At 41.6% G+C, this 27,563-nt stretch overlaps 1 protein-coding gene and 1 pseudogene across 6 annotated transcripts in view; one reads left to right on the top strand and one right to left on the bottom strand.

The window, feature by feature from the left end:
• Window positions 1-27,563, bottom strand: part of DNM3 (dynamin 3) — a 501,537-nt gene that overhangs the window by 146,941 nt on the left and 327,033 nt on the right. The gene's annotated exons all lie outside the window — the stretch shown is intronic.
• Window positions 1,541-15,496, top strand: LOC121159339 (annotated as a pseudogene).

Raw genomic sequence — 27,563 nt, 5'->3', positions numbered from 1 at the left:
TGCCATACTGAATATTCCTAGTTTGTTTAATGTTACTGTTCTCCTCGGGGTAACAGATACGTGTTTGTCCTATGTCTGCTGCACTAAGCAGACACAGGCGTGAGCAAGTCATGATGAGTCCACTGTGCCAGCCAAAGGAGAAGTGACTCGATGCTTGTGACACCAGGAACTTGCTTCAAAGACAGGGTAGTAGCACTAGTAGCACACAGACTTGTCCAAATTAGCAATTCTTCAGCCATGAACTAACTATTTTCACATAATATTGAGAGCGATGAGGTATCATTAGCACATTCAATCACTTTAATTTGTTTTATTGTTGTTGTTCAAGAAACAATGGTTCCCCACACCCCCAATATTTCTTTTACTAGCAACAGAATCTTTGCAAGCAGAAGCTGGTGTCATTACCATCGGTACCTGAGTAGGGACGAGAGCCCAGAAAAATGTGATGTCAACATATGTCAATCCAGGCCTGTCATGCTTTGAGTAACTGACAGAAAGTTCTGGTAGCATACATGTTCATCATGCCCACCCCATCACGTAGTCAAGGGACTCCTGCTGCCTAGGAAACTCAATGATTTTTGATTTTCCACCTAGAACACATTCAATTGTATCTTCCTGTGTTTGTCTGCCTTCTTTCTTCCGCTAGAAATGCTTATTTTCTACTCTGACCCTCTCTTTAAAAATTCCTGTAAAAATGACACCATTAAGCTCAGACTCAATCACCTTTTATTTATAAAAGTGTAAAAGGTTCATTTCTTTGTCTCCCCCACCTCACGTACAAGCCTATTTTTCTAATGAGTGAGATCCTAAAAAGAAAATAAAAGTCTGATACGAAGCTGAGTACAGAGTGGTGGGTTATAACCAGGCGCTGCTGTCACAGCAGAGGAGTGGAGGACACACGGTCTCCCAGGTGTTTCATCGCAGCCAGGTCTTGGTCTTGTGACCAAGTTACCAGTCACACAGGCCCTTTAATCCTCAAGCTGGTGCATTATCATCTATCACACGCTCCCTCTCACCCACACCTTAAACTTTCAGTTTAAAATTTCTCATGCACATTATTTATTATGTACCTAATTGCTCTCCCAATTAAAAACTCTTCCCTTACAAGAAAAACCCTGAAAATTAAAAGATATATGGATGTCTAATATGGACTTATTCTAAAAATTAGTTTCTGTAAATTTTTACTACTTAAGTAGTGTTATTGTTCTGCTTCATTCATTGCTCATATTGCCAAGGTGTAATCGTAATAATAATAATATCTACTAACTAGAAATTTAAACTGTACATTCAGAATTCTTAATTGACAACAACAGAATTTACTCTAGCTAATTTAAATCTAAAAGAGTCTATTAAAAGGATAAATCACTCCAGGAATCATTGCGAGAGCAAAATTATAGAAGTTTCCAGGAGGAAATCAGGAGGAGTTTACAGGAATGGGTCCCCAAACTCAATTCTAGAACTGAGATAGCCAGAGAGCTGCGTAGTCAGGAAGCCACCATTGTAACGTAGCTGCTGGATCCAGAACCATGCTACCTATGCCATGACCCAGGCGACGCAGGCAGGTGCCTCAGCTCTGCCTGTATCCTGCACGACTCACTTCTGGATTGCAGTCTGGTGTTACTACATCCATGTGGCTGAAATTACGAATCCTAACTGCGGTAACAAAACTGGGAAGGAAAAAAAGGTTCTGAATTGAACCCAGATAAACTAAGGAGGCTGAATGAGTTTTGGGATCAGGCCATTTTTGGACTCTACTCTCGTTAATCACTTGAGCAATTTAATAAGACAGTGCCATGTGGCCACTAGGAAGTTCTTGTGTTCGAAGAGTTTGAGGAATAGAGACCCTACCCATTAGGTGATTAGGTGGGAAGCTGACCTTTTCACTGCAATGCAGGACGTTTTCTCTGAGAGCTCCTAAGAGTAGCTCACTATCCCGCCATTTCAGGGCAGGGCAATCCATCAGCTGCTGGCAGGCACAAAGGGCTTTGGGGCCACTAAGTCAGGATACAGACTTCCACAACATCCTCTTGGCTTTACCCACCACTGCCGTCTGCCTTGCCTAGCATCTCTGAGTTAGATTTCTTTGGTAGTTTCTCCAGGGAAAAACCCCCTTCTGATTTGTGTAGGAATGGGCCGCTGTGGGTTGCGAAGTTGATCCTATGTTACCGATTGTGCTGAATACTTGCGAATGTGGACTTCTCCCTGATCCTGTTCACCCTCACAACCATTCCCCTGTGTGGTATAACTGATGCCTCCGAGGACAAATGCCGGTACAGTGCTTTTCTATCTTTATGCTAACTCATTAAATGATCCTCTATGGCTTTCACTATTTTGAAAATACATCTTCCACTGTTTTATCCGCTACAATTTCTCATTGTCCACATGATTGATATTTTGTTATTTTACTGCTACTTTAGTGTGTTTGGTAGAAGCATGTCATGCGGCATAAGTCTTTTCAGTTTGTTCTTTAATGTGCTTGCCATTGTTATCAGCCTTAATATCACCTATGTACAAATGCTCACAAATGAGTATTTCTGTAAAAGGAAAGCTTAAAGATTTGAAAACAAAATTAATAATATTCTCACGTTCACTTTGTAAAGATGTTTCCTAGCAAAGGGATGGAGAGGGGGAAGTCCACATTAGAGGATATTGGATATAACTGAGAACGAAGGGCAGTTAATTCTAAGTGAAAAAAATAAACACCATGGACTAAAAATGTGGTAAAAATGCAGGAGAGAGCCCCCGCCCCAGGGACTCTTAGGACTAGATAGGCTTTCTAGAGGAGGTGACAATGGAACTGGACTCTGACAAGAGGGCTGGAGCCAGAAGAGCCTGCTTAGCAGCTGGGCATTGGTGAGCAGGACTGTTTTAACATTGCAGAGGTAAGACAGGGTAGCAGTGTGTGAGCCAGCAGCCCACAGGCCGTGCTTGGTCCTTACTAGGTGAGTCCATCAACGAGTCACTTCTTTAGTGCTCAAGGAAAAACTCAGAAATTGCTGACTACTAGCAGCCACGGCTCACAGATGCTATTCCAAAAATGTTAACTCTGATTAGAGTAGAAAGCTAAAACGTAAGAGTTATAGACAGGACGTGGAAACAACCCAGACGCCCGTCCAAAGAGGAGTGCTTAAAGAAACTGTGGTACGTCCACTCCATAGAATACTACCATTTAAAACCAAATGTCCCAACTAGAGACCATTATGCTCAGTGGAATGAGTCAATCTCAAAAGGACAAATTACATATGTTCTCTTTGGTATAATATAAGATCAATAGCACTTTTAATACTATTTTTGGTGAAACCCATGGGTTTTGATACTTTTTGTTCTTACTTTCATTTCTTCAAAATAGTTTCTTTTCTCTTATTAAGTTCTTTACTGACCTGTAGCTCATACAGTAGCACCGTTTTATCCAAGGAGGATTTTTATGTTCTGTTTATTTCTTCATTGACACATTGGTCATTCCGTTACATGTTTTTTCACTCCATGGTGTTGTAAATTTTTCTAACTTTATTCTTGCTGTTGATTTTGTTTTATGGATTTTCATTTAAGGGAATGTATAGTAGCAGCATATTAGAGACTTGCATACCCAAATGTGAAGATGCAGTGCAGTGTGCATCACTGCTTCCAAATCAAAGAGACTGTTGGATATATCTTGACAATAGAATGCTGGATTGTCTGCCATTGTCTGTACCAGCAATGTCAGGACATATGGAAGAGCACATGGATGGACTTGCAACTGCTTATGAAGGACTATACTATTGTAGCAGTATGGGGGAAACCACTAGAGGGGAGGGATATTAGGGAGGGGTAAGGGAAATACCAGAGCCTATGGAATTGCATCATAAAATTAAAAATAAAATAGAAGGAAAAAATTAAATGCAATCAATACAAAAAAGAGTTATAGATTGAGATTTCTGCTTCCATATCTCTGTAGTTATGCCTTCTTAACATCATAAACACCAGATTTTAGTTTTCAGCAACATGTGGAACTGGCATTCTGGTATTCTTAATATTTTAGGCTCTCTTTTTAATTATGTATTATTTATACTAAATTATTTCTTGTCACTCATCATCTCTGAGTCCTTAGCCAGTCCATGAGGAAGCTGCTCATATGCTCATTGAACAAGTGTTTGTGGAATACCTGCTATGCAACCAAAATTAATAGGGAAACAGTTTCTTCCCTCAGAGCTCTGATTGGCAGAAAATTTAGTACAGTTACAGAGGAACAGAGGATAAATAACATGGACAAAGTTAACTGTATTAATAATGAAAATGGTAATGCAGTTCTTGTGGGTGTCCTGGAGACAATAGCAGGATAGGAAAATGAGTTAATGGACAGATTAACTCACAGCCTCGCTCCTGCTTTGGCCTGAGGAGCTCCACTTTTTAAAAAATGGGGGAAGGTGGGATTTATTTGCTTGAAAGACTGTGTACCAGGGGTGGAGGTCCAAATGGAGAAAGACCTTCCACCTGCTAGTTACGCCCGGCTAGTTACATTCCAGCTTTAAATAGTGATTTATTTACTTGAAAAGAGTGCACGGTATCACAGGATACAGAGTTCCGCTTTAAAACACAAAGACAAGAATCCTTCCATTCTGACCTAATGTGGCTGCACACAAAATTACACAAAATTTAGGAGACCCCACAAATGCTGAAATTACACTTACTTCATAACAGCTTTCAAATGCATATTAATCATACTTAATTCTACATGTGTTGCTCTTTGGACATGCTTGCATTAAATAAATGTGTTATTTTGGCTAAGGATCTAATACATTTGTAAGAGTTCAGTTTAGTTAAAGCACCTTGTTTAAAAACGTAGCATAATTTTTACATTGCTGAGACAGTGGGGGTCATAAAGGCATTGTACAAATAAAATCTTCTGACTATTTCCAGAATTCAGTAGATGAATGGTTTGAAATTCACCATCATTTATCACCATATGGCAAATAAACATCAGAGTTGAATTTTCCTTCTTGCTCCTATCATTTCAGCAAAAGAAACTAAAAAAGTAGGTAGTACCAAGGAGAAAAGCAATGGGCCTGAGAGTTTGCTAAAGTCCTTTGTGACAACTAATGGGTTGTTTTTGCCTTTTCCTCTGCTGGCATCATCATACTTCAAGGAGGTAACTGCCTTTAGGAAAATAACTTGTTTGAAAGACAGAGTTGGGTACCACATGCATTGGACTGTAATGTTACAAGAACCCTGATCCCTGTGTCCAGAAAGTACAGATGCTAGCATGAAACAGGAGTGGCCCAGGACCGGAGAGGGCCTCTGGCTGAATTACCAAAAGTACAGCTGATGGGTCACTACGACACTTGGGCACAATTCTACCCTGCTCCCGGGCCCCACAAAAACAAGGCTCTGGAACAATGAGAGTGGAATGGTCCTAGCCTGCCTGCTGCTTCATGAGGGAAAGAGAAGTGAAGATAGGGAAGGAGAGAGGAAAGAAAGGAAAGGCAGGGAGAGGGGGGTGCAGTGAGGAGAATTAACATCCACCCAGAGACTGAAACCCTTCTAATCTCACTCAATGCTAAGGTGACCCCAACTGGCTTCAGCTTCTGAAAGACAAAGATCACTACAAGAGGAATCCCAGGGAAACAGTGAAGTAAGAGCAAATTACACTTACTCTGGAGTTAACACAAAAGGAGTATGGAAACAAAGTTCATGCTACACGTAGTGTGAGGGTTACATGAGACCATGCATAATGGCATTAATTTAAGAACTCTCTATGAATGCTTGTGTCTGGGGTAGGCACATCAGTCCAGAAGCCCCTGGGGCTCCCACATCCTACAGGAGAGTGCCCGGTTCACCTGCATGAGGACTGAGTGAGTGGGTTCACCTGCATGAGGGCGTGTAGGACTCTCACCGTGTGGATCATCCTGGCTCTGCCCCTGACTCCAGCTCCCTGCTAACCTGCACCTTTACTGGAAGCTGGTGAGGGCTCATAATGAGGACGCTGTCACCCTTGTGAGAGATTCAGACTGTAGTACTAACTCCTGACTTTGACCTTGCCAAGGCCCAGCTGATACACTCATCTGGGGAGTGGACCAGGAGATGGGGATCTCCATAAGACCATTTGTGCATGCTCTTCACATTAGTAAATAAAAAATATTGATTCATCCTTTCCCTCGGATAAACCTCTGTAACCTTAACTTCTCCATAAACTCACTTTCTTCAACATACCTACAGCAGTAAGCATTTATTCTTTAAGGTACTGAGTTATAAAGGTAAGTCAGAAAGTTAATTACAAGTTACATATATAAACATTAAAACATTCAGGTAGAAGGTGCAAAGCAACAAGCATTTCAAGCAGGCTTTCCTGATGAGGGCAGGTCTACCGGGACTGTGTTCAGAGGCACACAGGGAAGCATGTCCATGGCATGATTTTGCATGTCGTTGGCATGATTCTGCGTGTCCCTCCCTCCCGGCCCCTTGCTCCCACTGTGAACTGCAGAGAAGAGGTCAAGGAGTGAACAGGTGGAGGGGGGAGCAAGTTCCGAAAAAACTAAAAGTGACAATTCCACCATCAATGAATCATTGATTTTTTTAAATGACATGTTCTTAAGCACATGAATAAAGGTCTCCTGGCTAGTTTAAGAAACTAAGGTGCTTTTCTCTTGGGAGAGCCCCAAAGCTTAACCTGTCTCTGCTTCCTCTGTGGTGCTGAGTGTGTGTCTCTCCTCTGCAGGTACTTAATCCGTATTATGGTGATACCACTTTACTTTCCCTATGCTTTACCTGCTAGGATTTGCTTCATGTATAATCACATATGAAACAAATGAATAGCTGCTACTCTATCAAAGCATATAAATTAGCATTTACATTTGGCCCTTCAATACTATTGTGGAAAAATGGATTTAAACATCCAAGAATTTGATCGGCCTCATGCAAGTAAAATTCTTGACTTGAGTTGTCTTTAAATCATCCCATGAACGCTCCATTTCATCAAATCTTTTATACTTTTTTCTTTTTCAAAGATTTATTTAGAGAGAGAGAGAGAGAGACCCTCCAACTGCTGATCCATTCCTGTTCCCTGCCAGATGGATGAAATGGCCAGGGCTGGGCAAGACTGAAGCCAGGAGCTTCATCTGGGTCTCCCGAGTGGGTGGCTGGGCCCCAGCGGCTGGGTCATCCTCCACTGCTTTTCCAGGTACCAACAGGGGCTGGAGCAGAAGAGGCAGTGGGGACATGAGATGTTAGTGTCTTAGGCAGAAGCTTCACCTGCAGCGTCACAGCATCAACCTCCTATTTCTCCAAATCTAAAAGCAAGACACCTAGTCCAGCATGGATTCTTCTAACTCCCAGAGCCTGAGTTCTTGGGAGACTTAAAAGGAATTTGTGTTGGTTTGTAATAACATTTGTACACGGGATATTTTTTTAATTATCTGGGGCATCATTTTATAACTTAACACCATGACTGTACCCATGTTAGTGTTTTTGCCAAGTATTCAGGATATTTTTTTGGAATAAAGAACATAGACAAATACCAATACATTACACTGCACTTTTCTCTGATGACATCATGGTTGATGGAGATTTTCAAAAGGATAAAAGTGGGCACGCTAAAGGTGGGCTCACCCAGCACAGAGTGGTCTGTGCACATTAACCTCAAAAGAGTGTATGTCTGGCAGGCAGACTACATTCCTGGTCATTAGCTAATGGTGATTTCTCAAAGATCATCATCTCTCACACTCACGGGGCTGGTCAACTGAAGCTCCTCAGTAATTCAGTTCTTGAATCTGACCTGTGACTTTGGCTTAGTTTTGAATATATAAATAGGAAGAAGGTACTTATATATTTATGGATACACTAATAAACAAAATTTCTGTTTGCATATAAGTAAATAATAATTGCATGAAAATAAGTTGTCTACATTCAGATGCTATGAAGTTTTCATTAATTCCATTAATTTCTGATTGATTTTCACTCATCTTCACATTACTCAAATGTGAGAAGCACCAGATTAGAAAGCCTGAATTTGAAGTTCCCTTGAGAGAACTGATGTGCTTCCTACAGACATGAACATGGCAGGATGTGCCACCTGAGAGGCTCCCCTGCCACGGGAACCCTCACTAATGTGTGGCCGTGGAGGAGACAGGGAGGTTGGGCTGCTGGACAGGCCTTTGGTTTCTTCCTGGCTTGTGTGGACACATGCGCAGTGGGCTGGTGGATGGAAGATCCTGTTGTCTTTCACTCTGATTTTCAAATAAAAGGCAAACAAATTTTCAATCAAGTTTTCGATAATAAAGTGAACATAGTTACAAAAAGCTCTGAATTATAAACAACTTGAACTGAAATTTGGAAATTGCTTCAGCCACTTCAAGACAAAACTGCAGATCTGGCCCTCAGGAGCCAGCCTGGTGAGAGACCCCAGGGCTGTCCTCGTGGAGGCTGCCCTGCCCTGCTCTCACATGCCTCAAGCAGCAATAATAAGCCAAGCTCAACCCTGCAACTGAAAAAAGAAAACAAAGACCTAACTTTACGAGAACAAGAGGCAACAAATGTGGAAACATTTTCATCTTTTCAAGGAAAAAAAAGGTACTACTTCAAAGAGGAACTCTTGAAAATATCTCAACAATATGCATCTAATTCATACTGACATGTGTAATTGAACCTATGCTTAATTTTTGTTGCAAATTATCTGCGTCCTTTAAGAAGTTAGAGAACACTGAGCTGTGTATGTGGCTCAAAAAGAGCACTGGAAGAATTAGGGATGTTGGGATGGGGACAAGAGTTGGGCTCTCAAAAGAGAGAATGAGTGAACCAGCAGAGGGAGGGAGAACTCGGGGGTGGGGTCATGGAACAACAGTTCCAAGGGTAAGAAAAGCTGCCTCAGCCCCCCAAGTTCTCGGGGTTAGGAAGCAAGCTCTCAGCATGGCAGTTTTCACTCTGTTGAAGTTTAACACAGACAGGACAAGGTCAACGAAGACCAGAGTAACACAAGCAGAGAGACAGTGAAATATAAACAGGGACAATGAAGTTATCCCAGTTTAGGTGACAAGCTATGTACTCTTCCTTCTGCCCTATGACCAATTCTGCCCCTGTCTCTTCTACTTCTTGCTCCTCCTTTATTTCCCCATTTTGCTTTAAGCTTAAATATTAACCTAGTTATTTAAAGCTGAACTTGGTCAATTCTGGTTTTGTTATTTAGGGCAATTATATCTCAATGTGAAAACTCTAATGACTACATAATACGCAACTTCTCAGATTCTCTTCTTTCTTTTACCTACACATGCTTACAGGTAACTGTACCCTCTTCAAATGCAACTCAAATGTTGAGAAGAACTATATCCCACCACCTCCCTCCACCAAAACAAGTACAACAACCACATAAATTAAAAAAAAAACAACTTTAGTTTTTGTTGCACTACATTAATTTTGGAAGTTCACTGAGAATCTTTTTTTTTTAATTTATAGAAAGGAACTAGACCTCATATACTTCATATATATATAGTTTTAACAGCAGAAACATACTTCCCATTCTACCACAGCTCTTTCTCTCCGCCTCAGCCCCTTTCTCCTATGCCGTATCTCATATAAAGGGCCCATTGGCTATTTTGTAGACCCATAGATGGGAGGTGGCTGATCAGAGCCAGAGTGGTGAACCAAACAGGAATCTGATCAGTGAGGGGGGAGCGCTCATCCCCTCTGGGGTGGGGACTGAGGTGAGTGGCTGGATGTGGCACAGGTCTGGGAGTAAAGGCAGGCAATCCACGGTCTACAGGGCTAATTCCTAGCCTCACTCCTGCTCTTATGGCCTCAATAACTACGCACGGTTTTTGCGTTTTTAAAGGGTTATAAGAATGAAGAGGACAAGGATATGAAAAGCAAGAGGGACAGCCAGCCTTACTGTTCTGACCAGCCTATAGCTATCTGTACCTTGCAGGAAAACTTGGACAATCCCCAGAACAGAATCGGCAGATGTTGTTAAGATGATTTTAGAATAACTGCCTTTTATCTCCCCTTCCTACAAAAGTGAACCATTTTAGGTGGAGAAAATGAAAAACCGTGATGTAAGGATGGCAATTTGGTTGCACTGAGTTTTAAAGATTATTTGGCAATCTGATGGTACAGGATAAACGAAGCTGAGGCATGGCAAAACCAAAGATGAAACTGAAAAATAGATGAAAATTTGAGAAATAATATTTATAAAACATATGAACATAACATCCGTAATATAACATTCGTAATATTTAGAGACATTTACAAGCATGTTTTAAGAACATTTTCATAGAAAAGCACTTTTAGGAGTGTTCGGGTATTTGAAGAGCAGTGATTGATAAAACATAAACTGCTGAGCTTCATTAATAATCACAGGAGTCACACGGCAGTGTGTGTATTTACATATCTGACTGATAGTCAAATATTGACCATTTCTTGGAAAAACAGAGAATTTTATACATCCTCAGAATATTAGTTGTCACTCTGTAAGAAGTGGGGGGAATATGGAAGCGTGAACATTAAAAATGTGTCTATCATTTGACTTAATAATTCTATTTTCCACTTTAAGTATACAGAATATATTTTTGCAAGTATACATATATCAAGTACTGCTAGTTTCTCTATGATTGAAAAACTGAAAGATCTATTAACTGGAGACTAGCTAAAATTACTGCATGTTAATACTTGCTGACATTTAATATTTGTTATTACAAGTATTTTTCCATTTTTTAGTCATTTAATCCTTCTAAGAATAATATGATGTTGATAGTGGTACCATCACAGCTCCAGTGTGAGGGACACCTAAACCAAGAAGTACTTATGGTCACACACCAGCTGCAGAGCCCCACCCTCAACAGCTACACTTTATTAACCTATGCAGGAAACACTCTACCATCAGTGAAAGAAATGACAGAGAAACATGTGCAGTAAAGTGGAAGTTTGTTTAGGATCTTCATTAGCTGGCTAATGAAAAGCTTACAGTTAGGTGTGCCCATACTCTTTGTAAAACGGACCCATGTTTATAGTTTTTACATTAAAGGTTTAGAGTTGATAGGCAATTTTCTTTTTTCTTTTTAAGATTTATTTATTTTTATTGGAAAGCCAGATCAGATTTATGCAGGGAAGAAGAGACAGAAAGATCTTCCATCTGCTGGTTCACTCCCCAAACAGCCACAATAGGCAGAGCTGAACTGATCTGAAGCCAGGAGCTTCCTCTGGGTCCTCTATGCAGATGTAGGGTCCCAAGGCTTTGGGCCATTATATACTGATTTCCCAGGCCACAAGCATGCAGCTGAATGGGAAATGGAGCAGCTGGGACATGAATGGGTGCCCAAATGGGATGCCGGTGCTTGCAAGGTGAGGATTTAGCCACTGAGCCATCGCTCCGGGCCCAGGGTTTTCTTTTGAAGCGTGCATTAACAAGCAGGGATTTTAAAAGGCTCTTCAGCATTACCCTTGTTTTATTTTTGTTCTAGTTGAGCTTTTAGTTTAATGGAAATAGATATTGTTCAGCAATTTCTCTTCTATGAACTTACCCTAAGGCAAGGATGTATATATAATACATAATACTTAAATAGCTAAAAATTAGAAACAAACTATGTAACTGACCACAGTGGATTGCTGAAATAAAGTACAAGAAACACAGACCAAAGAACATTGTTAAAAAAAAAAAAAAACCCACTGACTCCTATCAAGTAGAGTGACATTTGTTTTTGGTGAAGGACCATCAAAATGTTTCAAAGATCTGAGTTACAGAATTCCATTAATAGTAAAATATTTTATACTATAATAAACTCATGCAGTTAATTTAAAAAGAGTTCTAAAGAAAAGTTTAACACTGGCTTTCTCTAAATGGCAAGGCTTTGACTTGTTAATTTGATTTTCTATCTTTAAGTTTTTCTGTTAAAAATTATTAACATGAAACATTTTCATTGAGATATGTGCAGTTGATTAGGTTGTTCAAATTTCCACTTTGTGCCTTATGACAAGTGAGTAATTTGTTTCTGTTAATTTGAAAGTCATGTTTTTTTTTTCCCCTAATTTTAACCCAGACCTCAAGCTGGAATTCTTAGGCCTGTTTTCCAACTGATCTTGGTTATCCTAAATTATCCTGAAGGCTGCGATGGAGCAGTTCTTAGAATTGCTTGTTGGGGTTAGCATTGTGATGTAGCAGCTTAAGACTATGCTTGTGACACCAGTATCCGAAATGGCTGCCAGTACCAGCTGCCCCACTTCTGACCCTGCATCCCGTTAATACACCTGGGAAAGCAGCACCAGAAGGCCCAGCAGCGTTTGGTTCCTGCAGCACATGGGAGACCCCTAAGAAACTGCTGTCTCCTGGCTTTGATCTGGCCCAGTCCCAACCCTTGTGACCAGTTGGAGAGTGAACCAGAAACATACAAGATTCTCTCTCTGTTTCTTCTCTCTTTGCAACTCTGCCTTTCAAATAAGTAAACAAATAAATTTTTAAAGAGAAAGAATTTCCTACCACTGTGCTACTATACAATGCATGTTGTTATGAAAATGTGGTAGTGGCACAAGAGGTTAGTTAGAGAGCCATCAAGAAAATACAGCCAGTTGGTAAATGGTTGCTAAACAGAGTTTAGAGTAAAAGCTATCAATGTACTTCAGGAAAAGTTCAACAGACTGCGTTCTGCATGTGTGCTGACTCTGGGAAAAAGCAAGGATCACCTTGAGCTGACAAGGACGAGTTTCATGGCACCACAGCCATACAAGCAAGCAAGCAAACAAACAAAACAACCAGCAAAGACATTGGAGGATACTGGATTGCAGGAAAAGAAACCCCAGACCTAGTTCTAGCTCTACCGTTGAGTAACGCTGTAATTCCAGGCATGTCCTGTGCCCCTCTGAATCGCTGTTGTCCTGGAGGTATTTGGTTTTCCAACTCAGATCAACAGTACTCTCCCTATGCGCTTTGGGGCCACCATGCAAGCTGGACAGCCTGAGGCAAAGGGCTTGGTCCTGGGCTCCCAACCCACTTTAACCAAAACAACTCCATTTTTATTTATTTCATCTAATGGGATTTCATGCACGATTTTGATTGAATACAGGGTTCCAATGCTTAACAACAAGAAAGAGAGAGAAAAGTCTGAAAACCACAAGCTAAGCTGATGTCTAAGGTTCCTTATAGCTTTCATTTCTTGTTCTGAAATTAATCTGTGGCTCTAAATGTATATGAGTAAGCAGTGAAAATGCAAGCAGTTTGCCCTGGAGAGAATTTCCAAGTCACTGAACATCAATCAGGAAGAGTTTCTGTTGCTAACATGTGGTAAGTTGATTTGTTTTTTTTTTTTTTTTTTGCTTCCCTCGGGTCAATTTACCATCTGCCTCATCTTCATCAAAACATTAATTTCAGCTTAATCCCCTCTCTTCCTTTCTGGTGGTAAAATGACCTGGCTCATTTTGAAATAAAACAAATAGAATACAGCAATGCTTTCATATGAAAGGTGGTTTTCATTCAACTATTATGGAACACTAGAACACTAACATGAATTCAGTTTTTGGACCCTTTCCTGAGACTCAAAGTCTAAAAATCTATCCACGTGAAACACACTACCATCCATTAAATGCCTTGAGGATGTGCTGCATGCAAAGGTCAACACAGTTTCTCCAGAGACCAACATCAGGTGAAGTTCTCTCAAGGAAATCACCAACTTCAAGCACAAGTTCAGCTGACGTGAATTCAAAGGACAAAAAGATCTCAAAGGACTGAGGGCAGGGCACGAAAGGCTTCTAGAATCCTGCAGTTTGGCAGGATTTGGGCTTTTTTGTGTGTGTGAAGAAAATGTTAAACTAAAATCTTAAAAAGATTTTATTTGATTCAGTGAGGAAAAAAAAATTGGGGAGATATGCTTGCCCTCTGAAGATTTATGCTGGTATTAAAACGCTGTATAAATGATGAGGGCTCCCTCCTCTTGGTGTTTCTGCTTTGCAGTGTGCCAGCACATCTGGTTCGGCGGTGCACACCACAGCCCCTCCATGCCTTTGCCAGGTCGCATTTTTCACCAGCGGATCGGACAGTGAGTCTGAGCGCCGCTGTTGGGGGACGAACTTCTCAGCAGAGTCGTTGTTGCTAAGCGAGGATGAAGAAGATGCCAAGTGTGCTGTCTGCAGCACCAAGGATGAGTTTGTGAGGAGCCGACCAAGCTCATCCGCACCACTGGCGATGCCGCTAAGACTCAGGATGTCGCCAAATGACTGCAAGAGCCTGAGCTCCTGGGAAAGACCTACGGGAAGGCCAAGAGCATCGTGGACAAGGAAGGTATTCCCTACTTCTAAATCTACATCCTGGTGGACCTGGAGGACTATCTCAACGAGCTTTGGGAATATAAGGAAGAGAGAAAGAAAATGAGCAAGAACAAGGCCAAAGCCCTGGGCACAATGCGCCAGAAGATCTGGAAATCCAACAGAGACCGGGAGTCTCACATCACCAGCTACAAGCAGAACCCCGAGCAGTCTGCAGGTGAAGACGCCGAGGAATGAGGAGGATCTGGAAGGCCATGAGGATGAGGATGGAGTCACTGCTGCATGTTTCTTGAAGAAGAAATCAGAAGTCCCTTCCGGAGGGAGTAGCAAGTTTCTCAAAAAGATGGAGGATTCAAATTTAGAGACAGGAGACTCCAAACTGATGAGGAGTGGGACACCGGCTCACTGTCCAGTTCCGACTCAGAAGAACTGGAATGGAAAACCGACGGCACTGGCCTCCATATTCCTCAAGAGCCATCACCACAGAGGACAAGATGACCACTAAGAAGAAACGGGAGGACTAAGTCAAGAAGCATGCCAGGATATCGAAGCGCCTAGATGATGATGAGAAGGTAAATGAAGGCAGGAATGGGAAAGAGTCTTGGTAGAGTGCCTCTTGTGAAGGAGAAGCCAAGATGGCTGTCACAGGCACATCCTCATCATGAAGGGCGTGGACCTGGTGGCCCAGACTGCTGTTTCTGAAAACAACCTACGGGAAGACATCGTTATCAAGACCAGGTTCAACATCATGGCCTCCCTCTACGACTACGAATCCCAACCTGACCACGCACATGAAGCCAGAGATGTGGCCGAAATGCTTGGACTGCACCATGAGCTGATGGACTTCCTGTTTGCCAACTCCAACATCTTTGTAGCAGAGAACATTCTGGAAGAGAGCGAGAACCTCCAGAATGTTGACCAGCCACTGCATGTCTGTGACTGCATCCTCACTCTGGTGGAACGAATGGATAAAGAATTTAACAATATAATGCAGAATACTGACCCTTACTCCCAAAAGTCTGTGGAGCACCTACATGATGCAGAGCAAATGTGTGCCATCATCAAGCGACAGCATTCCTACTTGGAGGAGAAGGGCACCATCGAGATCTGCTGTATCTGCCTGCAGTGCATCCTGCCTACCTACTACAAGCTTGATTATAAGGCCCACCAGCAGCTGCTCAGGTCTCTCAAGGGCTCCTTGAAGTCTGAGCAGGAACAGGCTAAAAACGAGGGTGAGGACTCTACCATGTTAGTGGATAGGCTCCATTGGCATGGACATGCCTGAGCTCGACCTGCCCACTGTGCACTCTGTCATCAGCAAGACAATTATTAACAAGGAGAGGACGGCCTCCCTGGATCAGCTGAGGCAGGCAGTGGCGATGGTCTGCACCCAGCAGAACCTGGCCTTGCAGCTGGTGAGAAGCTGGGCGGCCTGGTGGAGAACAATGAGGGGGTGTTCGACCACAAGCAGGGAACCTACGGTGGCCACATCCGAGAACAGCAGGTCAGCTACTGCGACAACCAAGGCTACATGCGCTGGGGGGCTACTGCCAGCAGCTTCCCAGATTGCCTACTGAGCAGCCTGCTTCCCTGCTCGTGGCCTGGACCACCCGCCCTTTAGGTCCTGACCCAAACTGCAGCCATTAAAGGTTTATTTAGAGTGACAAAAATAAAAACAGACAATGAGAAAGACTAGAAGCTGGACACCCAGAGCACTGGTTCTTCCAATGGCACAGATTAAAAAAAATGATAAAATGGGAGGATGGCAGTCAGAGAGCGACAAGGTAATGACTGATAGAAGCTAGACCTACAGCAGCGTCAACACTTTGCAAATAACCAGAAAGAGACAAGAGAGTAGTCAGGAAGCTATTCTCACAGCCAAGGACGAAGATGACCAGAACATGGAGAGTAGAAGGGGAAGGCAGTTGGGAGTGCCTGATGGCTTGGACCTGGAGGGGATATTCGCTGAGACAGGGAATGCCAGGTGACGGGCTCTGCATTCAGTGGGAAGCCAACAGCTTCCCTGCTGGGCCATGGACTCTGAGGCGTCTCAGTGAACCAGTGAAGCAAGCACAAGCATACTCTAAGAGTACTCTCTTCTCGAGGGAGGTTTCATTTGTTTTTGTTCATTTTTGGAAAGTCAGATAGACAGGATGAGAGACAGAGAGGAAAATCTTCTGTCTGCTCTTTCACTCCCCAAGCAGCCGCAACAGCCAGAGCTGAGCTGATTTGAAGCCAGGAGCCAGGAACCTCTTCCAGGTCTCCCACACGGATGCAGTGTGCCAAGGCTTTGGGCCGTCCTCAACTGCTTTCCCAGGCCACATGCAGGGAGCTGGGTGGGAAGTGGGGCCACCAGGAAACACACTGGAACCCATAGGGGATCCCGGCATGTGCGAGGCGAGGACATTAGCTACTAGGCTACAGTGCCAAGGCCCCCTTAAGGGATTTTTGATGATACTATGTTTAGATCTTATTGAATACAAAGAACTGTAAGGATTGATAAGACAAGAAGTTACAGGAGAAATGGGAATTTTTCACAACAGAATGGGTATACAGTGGGGCTTGCAGATGTGCCTGGAAAGTTAGCAGCACCCAAATGAACTGAGTTGGCTAGGTTCTGCTGGTAGCAAAATGGAAAGAGATTGACAGCTAATATGAAAGAACAAGGAACATGGATATATCTCTTTTCTAGATGTTGTTTGTGCACTTGTTTTCAATGAATGATGTCTCTTTAAGCTCTCTGACTAGTGAAATTACCTCTTCATCCCATGTTTGAATGTTTAGAACTCTTACTGTTCTATTTAGTTCAAGTGATTGTATGTTGGTTCTTTGGCGCCATTGTCAATAACAAAATTCAACAAAACAAACCCCCTAAATATGGTTTTGTTTTTCTTTTTAAACATATCTTATTCCCAACCCTAACCAAGACTCAATTTTTTTTTTTTTATGTGGGAGACAAGTGTAAGTGATGACCACCATTAAAATGACACTGCTCAGAAGACTCCCTGGCCTTCTGGCAACCTCTCTGTCTGCTCACCGTCCTCCCCAGCCCTCCCCGCATCCTCAAATTCCTCTTCTTCCCTGTTCACTGCAGCCACCTTTCTCGATTCAAACCCCTTGCTTCTTACCTACTTGCTGCTGTGTTCTTTCTATCCGAGATGGGGCCAGGCAGCCTATGTTTTTAACTAGTTGTCCCCAGAGGTTCTGGGGATGAGGCTACTTTGAGAACAACTGTGCAAGGGAGCCTTTTGAGGAGGCTGGGGAAACATTTCAACTGGACCATGTTCCTTTCAACACTTCACCCACACTACATTTTAGTTACTCATTGCACAAATTTCCATCTAAACTGAAGTTTTGTTGTCCAAGGTGTTTGGATATCACAGACATGGATTGTTCCTTCTGATTTCCCAGTTTTCCTACCCATTCCTGTTCAATGATATGCTTAGAGTCAGCCTAGACCTCTCCAGCTGCTTGACTGAGCTAGAGGCTTACAGTGGTAAGTTCCATTCTACGCATTAACCTACAACATTGGTGCTCTTGCAACTTTCTAATGGAGTATATACGTTGTAAAACAAATGTGACTTACATGAGGAATAAAGAGGCCCTGAGGGTGTGTCTATATGTGGGAATGTGTGGTGTGTGAGTGGTGTATGTTTTATCTGGTGAGTAGTACGTGGGAGGTATGGTGTCTCTGTATAAGTGTGTATGTGTGAGCATGTGCCTGTTGTGGTATATTGTACGGGATATGGTATATGGTTGTGTGTGTGGTGTGGTATGTTGTACAAGGTGTAGTTATGTGTGTGATATGTTGTATGGAGTGTAGCTGTATGTGGGTGAAGTGGTATATGAGATGGAGTGTAGTATGTGGTGTTTGTGTGGTGTGTTGCATGGTATGCAGTTGTGTGTGTGTGAGATGTGGTATATTGCATGGGGTGCAGTATGCGGTGTGTGTGTGCATGTGTATGGGATGTGCACCTACAACATTTAATAATGGGGAAGAAAGCCTCATAAGATGACCAGAGTGAAGACTTAAGTGAGGCAGGAAGATGAGCAATGTAGATACCTGTAATAAAATAATTTTGAAATAGGAAATAACAGATATCTAACTATATTTACAGAAAGAATGGGTAACATGAAGGAATTCTTGTACAAGATATTTTCTCTGGAACCAACCCGTCCCCTCTCATTGTTACAGTGAATGCCCTCTGGTTAATGCCCACATGGTCCAGTGCAGGTATTCATTGCTGATACACTCCAAGGTCTGCAGAATGGAAGAAGCTGAGGGACAGACAGGGCATTTGTCTTGCCAGAAGCCATAATAGCAAGACTGGGCTGGAATGAGAGCTCTAGTCTTCTGAACTCCAACCTCAAGTTCTTGCTGTTGAGCAGTACTTTGAAATGCAGACCGGAAACTTAACTGCATGCCTTCCATATCTGTCTTCTTAGGAAATATGTACTTACATAATAATTACAACAGCAACTAGATTAATAATAAATTATTATCTTGTGAATTCCCATACCTCCCCAAGTCCTATAAGGAGAAAGAAGAGAAAGGAAGTGGGCGGCTGGGGGCAGAAATGAATGAAGAGTAACTTGTCATGACATAATCAACTCCTGAATAACCCCAAATCTACCTTGGCCTTGGTTCTTTCCAAATATCACAAGAATATTGCCAATTTCCCAGCAGCTATGATCTAGAACAATACTCAGACACATATCTAAAACTGAGACATCTACTTCTCATGTCCTCTGTGGGAATATCCTGTTAAAGAAGCACATATCATTGTTGTCAGGGGACTCCCATCCAGTCATACTGTGACAACTCCATGCTTACAGCTCTAACATGACAGCCCCTCAAACTTCTCAACCAAGCTGCACCTGGTCATTCCATCCAGTACCACTCAGTCACACTGTTATTCCTTCCCATCTTATTTGGTAATGTGATCTCCATTTCCTTTACCATTTAATCTTTCCTGAGAAGCTCTGCCGTCTCTGACATCTGTTCCTTTCCCATCCCCCTCTGTGAACTGCAATAACGACAGAGTTCTCAAGAAACACAAAGTTCATCTGTCAACTGACTTCCCCTGCCACCTGCCAAAGGTCTCATCGCGTTCCCCTTGGGCACTCTTAATTCTGCACAGACTTGAAGCACTGATTGTTAAACTCCCACTGGAGGTATATATTTTTTCCAATTTCCATACTTTAATTACAATTGACTCCCCTCATAGATTACATTTATTCCATATTGCTCATCATTTCCCAGAGTAATCATTGTGTGTACAGCTCATATGCCATCATTCCTGCTGTAATCAAAAGCTTAGTATGTCAAGAAACTTCTATTTAGTCTTCAAATGTAAAGGCTCAACTTTGAGGTTTAGCCCATAATCTCTTTGAAAAGATACCACAGCTGCTACAGCTGCCAAAAGGGTTACTGAAGCAAACAGCCCTTCCTTTTAGATGACCTCATCATAGTTGTTAATGCCCTTGAAATATTTAGGCTGGATTAGTGCAATGAATTCTGCTCTTAAGGCTTTTCTTAAAGACCACCTTTGAGATCTGGTTAGCTTGCTTGCAGCAGGATCTGGGTGAGATGAGTCGTATTTGATCTACCCTATACATTTTACTTGAAAGTCATCAGCTTCATAATGAACTTCTTAAAAGTTTCCCACTTTAAATATTTCATCTCAAAATCTTCCTTTTGGGGAATAAAAGTCAGACTCTGGGGGGAGTGGAGGTGGGTGGGTGCTTAGCCCATGGTTGAGTTCCTGGCGAGGACAGCTGCAGCCCATTTCATAGGGCCTGGGCTTGACTCTCCCTGCTCAGCTTGCAATTTTAGAACTTGAGTTTGCAGCTAATGCGGACTGAGAGGAACTGGTGATGGGGCAGCTGGGCTCCTGCCACCCACATGGAGACATGGATTCGGTTACTGGCATCCTACTTTGCCACCCCTTCTCACCCCGTGGCGGGTTTTGAGGACTGAACCCGAGAATGGGCTCTCTCTTGCTCTACCAAGGAAATAGTTTATAAATTTAAAACTTTAAATATGCTACATAAAACATCACTTTCTTCCCTCCACCTTCACTGTTCTCCCAAGATAGGGAGGCTGCTTGAAACATCTTGCTTGCTAGGGAAGCAGGTGTACAAAAAATTATATATATTCAATAATATATAAATGTATTATAAATAGAAACATATTTTACACATTTAGATGTAATATAAATATAAACATGTTATAAATATTCTCATATAATACAAATATAAAACATAGTTTATGTAACTATTTATATATTATAAAATGATTATAAATAGAAACAAATAAAAATATTTATATTTGATCTTCTCAAAAGGCAGAGTGAGTCACAGAGACAAGGAGATTTTCCATCTGTTGATGTACCCCAAGCCGGAGCCTGGGGCCAGGTCATCACCGGCTCCTGGCTAGGATGCATCTGCAGGCACCTGGACGGGAAGCAGAGTAGCCCAGCCTCGAGCCAGCAGTCCAGGCTGAGCTGCAGTCATTGAAAGCGGCAGCTTGACCTGTGCTGTCCCTCTGCCTGCCCAAGGCAGGAGCAGAAGGCTGCTTGTTTTCTTTAATTTTATTTGCTTATTTTATAATTCATGATACAAGGCTATATCACAGGGATCCTCCCCTTCAACCTTCCCCATTCCCCAACCCCAGTTTTCTCCCATGTTATTACACTAGTACAGCCCTCCGGAAACAGCCACAAGTCCGTCATTCTGCTCTCTCAGTGTGTCATGGCATTGCAGGTATAGACAATGCCATAAAGTCTAGCACCCTATTGTAACGGCTTCATCAGGAGTCTTTGTTTTATTCGGGAGTAGATGCGTTTTGCAATATATCCCCACTTCCTGATTTGCTAGTCTCCACTATACAATTCACCTGTGACAATATACATATATCTGTTTACTTATATCTCTCTTACATTTTGTTTTTAAAGATTTGTTTACTTTTATTGGAAAGGTGAATATATGGAGAAGAGGAGAGACAGAGAGGAAGATCTTCCGCCTGACGGTTCACTCCCCAAGTGACCACAACAGCCGGAGCTGAGCCAATCCAAAGCCAGGAGCTGGGAGCTCTTCCAGGTCTCCCACGTGGGTGCAGGATCCCAAGGCTTTTGGGCCATCCTCAACTGCTTTCCCAGGCCACAAGCAGGGAGTTGGATTGGAAGCGGAGCCGCTGGGATTAGAACCGACAACCATATGCGATCCTGGGTGTGCAAGGCGAGGACTTAAACCACTACGCTATCACACCGGGCCCTTATCTTACACTTTGCATAAAGGTTACCTTATATCAGAAAGAACATATGACATTTGTCCTTTCGGGATTGGCTTATTTCCCCGAGCTTATGGTTTTGAGTTGGCACCATTTTGTTGCAAATGGTAGAATTTCATTCTCTCTATCTTTTTTATTGGAAAGATCTTCTATCTGCTGGTTCACTCCCCAACTGTGGAGTTGAGCTGATGCAAAGACAGGAGCCAGCAGTTTCTTCCAGATCTTCAATGCAGGTGCAGGGTCCCAAGGTTTTGGGCCATCCTCTACTGCTTTCCCAGCTCATAAGCAGGAAGCTAGATGGGAAGAGGAGCAGCCAGGATATGATCTGGCCAGTGCCCATAGGGAATCCCAGCACTTATAAGTGGAGGACTAGCCAACTGAGCCATTGTGCTAGGCCCAAATTTCATCCCTTTTAATGGCTGGGTAGTATTCCATGAAATAGATGCATCACAGTATTTTTAAATGGGCATCTAGATTATTTCGGGGTTTTTTGTTGTTGGTGGTGGTGGTGGTTTTTTTTTTTTTTTTTTTTTTTGCTATTGTGTAGCTATAAATATAGGGTTAAGGTCACTTTCTCTTATGTACATTTTGCTTCCTTTGTATATATTCCCAGGAAGAAGGCTGGTATTTCCTGAATAAAGCAACAGCGGGAAACTATGCTCCACTCTTTAATTCTGATCTTTACCCCATTTGCACTGCCTTATACCTGCCTTGGATTGAGGTCTTTGGGTTCTAAGGGGGTCCAGCACCATCATAAAGACTTCCCTACTCCCTCTACTGTTTACTAGCTCAGCAAACCCATACACATAAAGACAGATGCTCACTCTCTCTTAACATAGTAATCACTGTGTTCATAAGCGAGATTACCACTTAATGCCTTTTTGTTTTCCATACTAGAGCTTTTTTTAAAGGATCTACTTTGATTGGAAAGACAGATTTACAGAGAGAAGGAGAGAGACAGAAAGGTCTTCCATCCACTGGTTCACTCTTCAAGTGACCACAATGACTGGAGCTGAGCCAATTTGAAGCCAGGAAACTGGAGCCTCTTTCGGGTCTCCCATGCAGGTGCAGCGTTCCCAGGTTTTGGGCCGTCCTTGACTGTCTTTCTAGGCCACAAGCAGGGAGCTGGATGAAAAGTGGGGCAGCCAGGACATGAACCGGAGCCCACATGGGATCCTGGTGGATGCAAGGTGAAGACTTTAGCTGCTAGGCTACTGTGAGGGGCCCAAATCCTTATACTTTAATTTTCACAATTCTAGAAAGACTCCAGCACATTTTTTAACAGAAGGCTAATCTGTTCAGTAATTTAATTTCTCAAACCCAAGTAATATACAAACATGTGGCAATAGTAAAGAGTTTTAAAGAGATGATAAGAAGCAAGACTCCCACACCAACTTTCTCAATTCAAAAGATTTCTTTGCACATCTCCTTTTGGACTTCGTTTTCTGTGACCTTCTATTACACACTTGTTTTTACTTCGTGATTTAACAACTTTAGATAATAGCTACTTAACATTCCTACAAGAAGGGGGTGCTGGGGGCTGACGTTGTGTGGCACAGTGAGTTAAGCTGCTGCCTGCAATGTGTACATTCCAAATGAGCCTGGTCCAGCTGCCTTAGCATGTGTCTGGGAGAGCAGCTGAGAACAGTCCACTGAACCCACATGGAAGACTTGGAAGAAGCTCCAGGTTCCTGCATTCGGCCTTTCTCAGCTCCAGGCAATATGGCCATTTGGAGGGCGATGTTAACCAACAGACGGAAGACCTCTCTCTCTTGCTCTACTTCTGCTTGTCTCTCTGTGAAATATTGCTCTTGAAATACACAATACAACACACACAAACACATTCATACCTGCACACATAACCCCACAAAATCGTACATGCATGTAATGCAGAGAGACATACATGGATGGATATATATACACACTAACACACAAACACATGCATACCTGCACACACACATATGCCCCCACAAAATCATACATACACACATATACACACAAACACACATAGATGCATACATCAGACACCCATCCATATGTTCATACATACACACACATAAACAACTATATAAATCTTGTGGGGAAAGAGGAGGTAGGTATTTGCTTACTCACACACCTCTTAGGAAGGCTCCTTGCAGGAGTGGGTAATCACACACTCCACAATCCATTGCCGTAAGTCCTTGGAACACATACTTCAGAGTTACTGATTTTTTAGAATTCACATGAGATATATTGTACATATCACAAGCTGCAAAACCTCCAGACAGTAGGTTGGTAGTAAAATACATGAACAATGGAATTAAATGTGAAATGTAAAGTTTATACATAATTTCGCATGAATGCAAATCACATTTTGCCAATTAAAAAAGAGAAAAGAACTTGCCAAAAGTTGCCTTCTTCAGCTAATTATTCACAAATGACCACTGTTCACTATTCCATAGCCTTACTCCAAGCAACCACATGCTCCATCACTTCATTGTAAAAGAATCTCTCTATGTACATAACGTAACCCAATCACTCCATCACGTCTTCTGCATCATCCTCACTGACTTATTTCTGAATGTGTTACACCATGACTTGCTTTTTTTTTTTTAAAACTGTTTCCCAAGAATCTGGCTGGACATGAACACCAGCTAGGTTGTGCTTATAGGATGGAAAAAATTTCACAAGGTAAAGGATGTGTCCTGAAATCCTTAAATGTGCAAGAAACATTTTAAAACAGAAAACCAGTTCATAATCGGTTTCAGCAGGGATAAAATATTCTCTAGATATTTCCCTACTTTATTATTTAAAATTAATGCTGAACAAATATAAAACATCACTCCTAATCAATTGAAGCGTTTTCACTTTACATTCATCACAGATCAGGAAGTTGAGCTTCTGTTCACTGTTTTTTTTCCCCCCAAGGGGAAGTGGAGGTTTTAGGAAGTGGATCAATGACCCCTGTGTAATATACTACATAATACCTAGCCAGGTAGACCATGGCTGAAGCAAAGTCACCAGTAAGGAAGTCGACGTATTTAACTTTTATACAGAGCTGTGTCTAAATACACTATGGGACAAATGGTGTATGTACACGACTTTTATAAAGAGCTGTGTCTACATACATTGTGGGACAAAAGGCATATATGTACATGACTCTTCCAAGGAAATTTTGAAAAATCAACCTGGAATATGACTTCCAAATTGACCAAGAAATTATATCAGGATAAGGTAAAAATTTCTGCATCTAATTTTATAGCTAAGAGTTCAATTTTAACATTTTATTCCTGTTCTCTTGTGGTTCTGATGGTCTAGTTAGAAGGTTTTGAAAGTTTGCATCTGTATCTGACCTTGTTCCTCTGTTTTGATCAAAGTATAAATCATCAATTGAATTATCAGTTATTTTTGAAGAAGAATGGTTAAAGGCTTTATAGCTCATTAGACTTAATAATTCGTTCATGAGAGTCAATAATTAAAGTTCACAATCATAACAAATCCAACAAGACATACAAATTTACATGGTAATTCCATAGCCAGGTTTCTAATGGGGTAGTCACCAAGCTCTGTCCCCAAAGTGGTTCCGGGAATTAATTTCTAGTTCTAGTAAAAGAAGATGAGCAACTATCAAGGGTAACTGTAGATAAGGAGGAAATTTATAGTTTTATCCCTAGTAAAATCCTGTTCTATTTTTGCTGTTACTCTATCCCATTTGGTTTTATTTAATTCATTCTTTAATCTTCCCAATTTTGTTCTAGTAAAATTGTGTCCCTGATTTCTAACTTTTGGATTGTTCCTTAATCTGAAGCATGCATATTTAATAAAGACTTGGGCCTGAAAACTTTTCTAAATTCACGTCATGTTCCTTGAGTTCATGTGTACTCAGAAATGGTCCTGTTTCCAGGAAGTGTGCCATGCTTGAAGACACCAAGAAAAATGCACCTTCCACTTGTACTAAGGAACATCCATCTGCCTCCAAAGAGAAGTGGCATTTCCAGAAAGCACTGTTATTTTACATGTTCTGCAAGCCAAGAGGATTCAAGTTGCTACTCAAAACGTGACAGGTTCTGTCCCTGATCAATCAACTTAGAAATGATTAATATGCAAGTTAGCAAGGATTATCATGGTTATAACAGCACCAAAATGTGTAACTAAAACACTTGAACATTTATCTTTAATTTTAAATGTGCTTACTTGATATTTGCTAAGTACCTACATCTGAAATCTTCAAGTTCTTGGATATTGCTTATAAAGCTGGTCCCAGCTTGCTAGCAGTACAAATCCAGCTCAACTTCTGCAAATCTTTAGTAGGCAAAGATGTATTGTTTGTCTTCCTTGTGGTATAAATATCTTTTCTGAGATTTTGTCTAACCGGTCATTTTTCTTATCAACATACCCTACACAGGTAGCAAAAAATTTTAAATCTATACATTTTTCATAACACATATTTCCCATTAACTTTTTGAATACCCTTGATATATGTACATAAACTTTTCTTTATTAAAGGTAGGAACTAGAATGATATATTAGCGAAATAGACAAAATTCTAAGTTTTATTTTCCCCTAAAAATTATAATGAGTTTTCATGGAATTTTAAAATTTATTTTTCACATATTTAGATAAATTTCTCAAGATTTAATGAACATTTTCATTAAAGATACATAATGAAATAACCATTAATAAATACAAATCATATTTTATAATTAATTTTTAATTAAAAAGAGGTCTGATTTAATTTTGAATATTCCCCAGAATGTGACAATGTAACTGGAATCTAGCAGCTCTTGTTCTTAAATAATTTCCTCAGCAATTACACTGTATAAAGGACCCAACATCTGGAATAACCTTCTACTCAAAGGCAGATGACACCTTACAACCAAAACTCTGGTCCTGCCAAAAAAATGATAACTGCTCTTATTTAAGTTATTTGTTTCAAGCTTTTTGTGTTTAAGAAACCATTTCTAGAGGCATTTGATTTCATTAATGCCAACATGTTTTCCTTAACCAAAATTTTTCATCTTTCCATGATTAAAAAACTTGTTTTGGTGTGTTATCTAGGAATGCACAGCTCCTATTCCCAGGTAACCAGTGTCTAGGTCAGAGACCACAATGTTCTGCCACTCTCCTGTCGGTCCTCAGCAATGGTAGCTAGCTAAGGATCATTCTTGAGGCAGGAATAGAGTGAAGCAAGACTGCTATCTTTTCTGTAAGCTTGAAGAGCAGCTGGCATTCATGCAGGCACTTCCTCTGCAAGTGAAGCAGCTGCCCCGACCTCCGGTCATTCATGGGAAGTTCTAAGTGACAAGGACAGTGTGTGCAGATGGTGGGCTGGGAACCCACTGTTTGAGATTTAGATTTTTTCCACCAAGTAGCTCTTTGACCTCGGATGACTTTGCTAACATTTCTTGCTCTTAGTTTCCTTTACCTAGGAAAAAGGATGTCTGTCCATCTGATCTCTCAGGTTGATTTTCTAATGCTGAGTGGTCTTGGTTTCACAGGAAAGTATGCTTGCATGAACAGGTGCATTGAGAGAATGAGAGATGGCCAGGAGCACCCTCTGCCATCCAGTGCTGATCCCACTAGTATTCCCAACCTTTCTCCTTCGTGTTGACTTTAACAATGTCTCCTTCAGTATCATGAATTAGATTTATCTTATCATCCCTTCTTATATCATTAAGCCATTTTGTGATGTCCAGCAATTACGAGGTCATGAATGAAATACAATTTTTGATTTTCTTTTTAGTTCTTTGTGACAGAGGAAAGACTTCCTAAATAATTTCTCACTCACACATGTGGTAATCTGTGCATCACCAAAATGTGAATCTCTAACAATGCCCATGGCTACACTGTTAGGAGCTACTTCAGTAACAGCATGGGGCACTTGTGATGTTCATAAAGGTTCAAACTAGAGGGGAAATCAATGGGGTTGGAGAGGGAACTTGAGGAAGGGCACGGGCAACCCCAGAGCCTATGGAAGTATATCATAAAACAAAATAAGGACTTTAGCGTTAAAGTCTTCACCTCGCACAAGCCAGGATCCCATAAGGGCACTGGTTCTCAACCTGGCAATCCCACTTCCCCT

This window comes from Ochotona curzoniae, unplaced genomic scaffold, assembly GCF_017591425.1.
Source record: "Ochotona curzoniae isolate NIBS_2020 unplaced genomic scaffold, NIBS_Ocur_1.0 contig_4105, whole genome shotgun sequence".
Taxonomy (NCBI): Eukaryota; Metazoa; Chordata; class Mammalia; order Lagomorpha; family Ochotonidae; genus Ochotona; species Ochotona curzoniae.
This window is presented reverse-complemented; position numbering and strand designations above follow the sequence as displayed.